Source organism: Mobula hypostoma, chromosome 21 (genome assembly GCF_963921235.1).
Source record: "Mobula hypostoma chromosome 21, sMobHyp1.1, whole genome shotgun sequence".
In the NCBI taxonomy this organism is placed as follows: domain Eukaryota; kingdom Metazoa; phylum Chordata; class Chondrichthyes; order Myliobatiformes; family Myliobatidae; genus Mobula; species Mobula hypostoma.
This window is the reverse complement of record NC_086117.1, coordinates 8,443,688-8,449,687: the sequence shown is the minus strand read 5'-3', so window position 1 is coordinate 8,449,687 and position 6,000 is coordinate 8,443,688.

Sequence of the window (6,000 nt, the reverse complement as noted above, 5' to 3'; positions counted from 1 at the left end):
TCCCCCTCTCCCCCCCTCTCTCCCCCCCTCTCTCCCCCCCTCTCCCCCCCTCTCTCCCCCTCTCTCCCCCTCTCTCCCCCCCCTCTCTCCCCCCCCCTCTCTCCCCCCCCTCTCTCCCCCCCCCTCTCTCCCCCCCCCTCTCTCCCCCCCCCTCTCTCTCCCTCGGAAAACTGCTCATTATTTTCCCTTTTTACTTAATAATTTCTCTCATATAAACCCCTGAACCATACATGTTCTTGCATAGGAGGGGGCCTTTTAGTCATTCAAGTCTATTCCGATCCCCAGAGCAGTCCTCCATTTCCCTACAACTGATTTCCCATGTCTAATAATCCCCAATACTCCAGTCACCCAGACATGGTCTGGCCAACCTACAATCATGTCTTCAGAATGTTAGGGAAAGCCAGAGGAGGTGGAGGAAATCCATACAGTCAGAGGGAGAATGTGCATTTTAGACCCAAAACAGGATCAAACCCAGGATGTTGAAGCTGTTTGGCCCTTTGGAACAGCAGCTGTATCAGTCCCTTTTCCTCAACAACCTGCAAATCCTCTGCCAAATGCCTACCACTTCCCTTTTTAAGGCACTGATTCATTTTGTTCCCAACAAGTCATTGAAAGTTCTTCCAGTTTAAAGTTAACTAATACAAAAGCAGCAATCGTAGCTGTAACAAGTAACATTCCTTTGTGACCCAAACAAACTGGAAGTTTGGAGCCATGACATAACAGCTTTACATTACTAGACTTTAATACTCTGTTGCAAAGCTCAATAAATCTCACCAACTTCCCACCTTGTCTTATTTTCCCTAGGTGAAACCCAAGCCAAAACCTTCCTCTAATGTAAATAATTTATGTGCTGAAAGTAGATTCAAGTACCACAGTCTGCCTCCTCCACTATTCCAGAACTATACTGCATAAGAGCACTTCCTTTTGGCATATGATGGAATTATACCTGTTAACATTCTCTTTGCTCCCATATTAGTCCAGCCAGCAGGAAGTCCATACCCCTTGCCTTCAAGCTTGGATATACCTCACTCTTCCATTATTCTGCTATTCTGTTTATCTAGGCAGATATAATAAAAGTTAATATATAATAATACTATAATCAGTCTTTTGATAGTTTTTAATGTTTATAATGAAAATTCCACTGATCACTTCATAAATTCATTTTGGAGAAGAAATTCATGTTTAGTTTGCTTCAGGGTACAGTTAAAAGGGGGTAGAAAATTTGTATCTATTATGGCCTTAAGGGATCTAGAGATGTTTGTATATTCCCAGGTACAGAATGTAGTTCCACCCACACAGAATGAAGCAGCATGTAATAGAACTTTGTCCTCCATAATCCACTGTACCCCTGGCTAACATTGTGTGAGTGGCACTTGGTGTGTGCTTATTGTATGATAATCAAACAAAAGGTCTCCATTACTAATTGGATATGCAGATCATGTATGGGGAACAGATAAACTAATTTACATGCATGCACCATCAAACTAAATCAAATTTTCTTGAGGCTGAGAGTAAAAATTCATTTCACTTAAATCTATATATTATAATCCTATGATCTCAATTAAACTAGTGAATAAATATACAATTTAATTTTAATGGGTTAAGAGTTACATAACATTAATTGTTGCCTTTTACACGTCTTCTAAGCAAGACATCTGTAGCCACATTTACTGGTTCATTTAATATAGCAACAAGAATTTTATTACACGTTGAGCTTTCTCACAAAACTAACTCCTTTTAACAAATACTACCTGATCATTTGAAGATCTGGTTCTGCTTTGAACTGAAAATTGTAATCTTGTCTGTCACAAGCCTTAAATTTGGTTGCTAATCATGCTGTCCTATCCACTTCGAAAGATGGTAGGCATATTTTTGGATTATTATTTTGGAAATAAAATACCAACACTTCTTACAGCCTAGATGTTTGCCGAAGAGAAAATGCTGCTTCAAGTAACTTGTTAATAAAACACTTGCTTGGCATAATGTTTGTTTATTTTTTTAAATTTTTCAATTGACCTTTGATCAAATGTGAGATCATTAATCTATGTCAGATAAGGTTCAGCTAGTAGCACTGTCTCTGGGTTTCAGAATGCTGAGTTCAGAATGTTATGAAATAAGCTCCCATTCCAGAGATGTATACAAATGCTTGGCTGACATCTTAGCTCAGCAGATGTAGTGTTGTACAATTGGAAGTGTCATCTTTTGGGTGGGACCAAAAACCTGAGTGTTCTCACAGGCAAATACAGCACCACAAGGTGGAATTAGTCTCAGCATATTGGCCAGCATTCACCTCTCTTAAATGTTAATGGAAGGATGTGCTGCTATTGGAGAGAGTCCTCAGGAGGTTCACAAGAATGACCAAGGAATGAAAGAGTTAACATATGAGGAGTGTTTGATGGTTCTGGACCTGTACATGCTGGAGTTCAGAAGGATGATGGGGGAATCTCATTGAAAACTATAAAACATTGAAGATATTTAATATAGAGTGGACATGAGGATGTTTCCTATAGTACTGGAGTCTAGGACCAGAGGGCACAGCCTCAGAATACAAGGACATCATTTAGATCAGCAATATGGAATTTCTTTAGCTAGAGGGTGGTAATGTTATGGAATTCATTGCCACGGATAGCTGTGGAGACCAGGTGTGTGGGTATATTTAAAGTGGAGCTTGATAGGTTGTTGATTAGTAAGGGTGTCGAAGGCTATGGGGAAAATGCAGGAGAATGGGGTTGGGGGGATAATATATCAGCTATATGGAGTGGCAGAGCTGAATCAATAGGCTGAATGGCCAAATTTTGTTCCTATGTCTTCAGGACCACAAAATCTATTTTAGTAGTGCTTGTGAGAACCATTTGTACAAAAAATGGATGGTGTGCGTTTCACAATGATTCAATTCAGATGTACTTTGTCTGAAATTCCTTTGGGATGGAAAAAACTATAAAGAAGAAAACCTTTCAAGGCTTTTTTTTATAACGTCCATTGTCCTTGAAATGGTATATTACTGTCAGGTTTACTACTGTCCTACATGATGTGAAATTTGTTGTTTTACAACAACAGGACAGAGTAAAGACAAAGTTCTATAAATTAGAGAATAAATAGAGTGCAAAAGAAGGAATAATGAGGTGGTGTTCCTGGTTTCATAGATCATTTGAAAATCTGATGGGAGAGGGGGAGAAGTTGTTTCTGAATTGTTCAGTGTGGACTTCAGGCTTCCGCACCTCCTCCCTAATACTGATGAGAAGAAGATTGTAATCCTGAGCAGAATGACAGCATTCAACAGGTAAGCTTGGTACTCGAATAAAAGGTATTGTAAAAATCCTGACGTCATATCAGAGAAATATAACATCTCTTTGTCATGGCCTAAAATTATCAAAGAGTTTGGATATTTGACATGAAAATTCGAATGCGTATTGAGTTCTGGCTTCAGCTTCCTGAATTGCCTTTAGAAATGCTCCCAACATGTGGGTCATTTTTGGATTTGATCACACTTCTTGGAACACATGATGACAACGGCAAACACATACAAATACATTAGTTACAAAATAAAATGCAACTTCGTAATTAATTGAGCTCAATTTTAAACAACATGCATTATCCACACTAAAATTAAGAAAGCCTGCCAATAACTGGGAGAGAAAGAAATCTTCTGTGGTGTTTTAATGTTTTGGTGTCGCACGGCACAGAAACAGGCCTATTAGTGTCTCTGCTGACCGTGAAATACTAATCTCTACTAATCCCATTCACCAGCACTTTAGTCTGTAACTACCACACCTTGCATGTTTTTAATTATATAAACGGGATAAGCAGTTTGGTTGAAAGTCACTGCTGTCATTATGATAAGAACAATAATGAGGAAATACCACTTTCACTCTAATATTGGCACTTGATCACAATCCTGTAAGTGCAGAGTTGCCCATCCAGATCTGCAAGTTCAATTCCTCTATAAGTGGAACTTGGTTAGCCTCTATTATGACAATATTTACTTCACAGCAGGGGCCTCCAGACCCCTAAGTTAATGGTAGGCTCCATGGCATAAAAAGGTTGGGAGCCCCTGCTTTGGAGTAAGTATTAATACATACACTGTGTTAGTATTTAACCAGTAGGTTGTAGGATTATCAGATTTGACTAGCATTTGATACTAAATTTGATAATTAACATTATTCGGTGACCAGTTTGGGCCCCTTATCTAAGAAAAGATGTGCTGACATTGGAGAGGATAAAGAAGAGCTTCATGAGAATGATTCTGGGAATGAAAGAGTTAACATATGAGGAGCATTTGATTGCTCTGGGTCTGTACTCACTGGAGTTTAAAAGAATGGGGGGAGGATTTTTGTTTTTCTCATCGGAGTTAAGAGAGGCAGGACTGCGCAGGTGTGTGACATCAGGCAGTGAAGCGCGGAAGATTAGTGAAGGCCTAAGGGCTTTGGCTCAATGGGCTTAGGCGGAAATGGGCGAGGCGAAGTAGGTTTGGTTTTCAATTTTTCCTGTTATTTGAGGAAAGGGGGAGGTATGAGTGTGAGGGCAGCTTGTTGTTCTCGGTGTCGGATGTGGGAGGTCCTGGAGTCTCCCAGCCTCCCAGATGTCCACATCTGCACCAGGTGTGCCGAGCTGCAGCTCCTAAGGGACCGTGTTAGGGAACTGGAGCTGCAGCTCGATGACCTTCGTCTGGTCAGGGAGAGTGAGGAGTTGATAGAGAGGAGTTACAGGTAGGTGGTCACACCAGGGCCACGGGAGGCAGACAAGTGGGTCACGGTTAGGAGGGGGAAGGGGAAGTATCAGATACTAGAGAGTACCCCTGTGGCTGTGCCCCTTGACAATAAGTACTCTTGTTTGACTACTGTTGGGGGGGACAGCTTACCTGGGGGAAGCAACAGTGGCTGTGCCTCCGGCACAGAGTCCGGCCCTGTAGCTCAGAAGGGTAGAGAAAGGAAGAGGATGGCAGTAGTAATAGGGGACTCGATAGTTAGGGGGTCAGATAGGCAATTCTGTGGATGCAGTCAGGATACCCGGATGGTAGTTTGCCTCCCTGGTGCCAGGGTCCGGGATGTTTCTGATCGCGTCCAAGATATCCTGAAGTGGGAGGGTGAGGAGCCAGAGGTTGTGGTACATATAGGTACCAATGACATAGGTAGGAAAAGGGAAGAGGTCCTGAAAGGAGAATATAGGGAGTTAGGAATGGAGTTGAGAAGAAGGACCACAAAGGTAGTAATCTCGGGATTACTGCCTGTGCCACGTGACAGTGAGAGTAGGAATGGAATGAGGTGGAGGATAAATGCGTGGCTGAGGGATTCAAGTTTTTAAGATCATTGGGACCTCTTTTGGCGCAGGTGTGACCTGTACAAAAAGGATGGGTTGCACTTGAATCCAAGGGGGACCAATATCCTGGCAGGGAGATTTGCAAAGGCTACTGAGGAGACTTTAAACTAGAATGGTTGCGGGGTGGAAATCAGATTGAATAGACTAGAAGAGAGGAGGTTAGTTCACGAATAGAGAAAGCTAGTAGACAGTATGTGGGGGAGGATAGGCGGGACAGAGAACAGGAGCACTCAGACCGAAGATGTAGGGGAGAAGGAAGAAAAATGTAACAAAGTTGTTTGCATCATTAGGGATTAACAGAGAGTAAGAGGTGGAGAGTTTCTTAAATGCATCTATTTTAATGCTAGGAGCATTGTAAGAAAGGTGGATGAGCTTAGAGCATGGATTGATACCTGGAAATATGATGATGTAGCTTTTAGTGAAACATGCAGTAGGGGTGTGATTGGCAAATAAATATTCCTGGATTTCGTTACTTCAGGTGTGATAGAATCGGAGGGGCAAGAGGGGGAGGTGTTGCATTGCTTGTCAGAGAAAATATAACGGTGCTTTGGCAGGATAGATTAGAGGACTCGTCTAGGGAGGCTATTTGGGTGCAATTGAGGAATGGGAAAGGTGTAGTCACGCCTCTAGGGGTGTATTATAGACCACCTAATGGGGAGTGAGAATTGGAGGAGCAAATTTGTA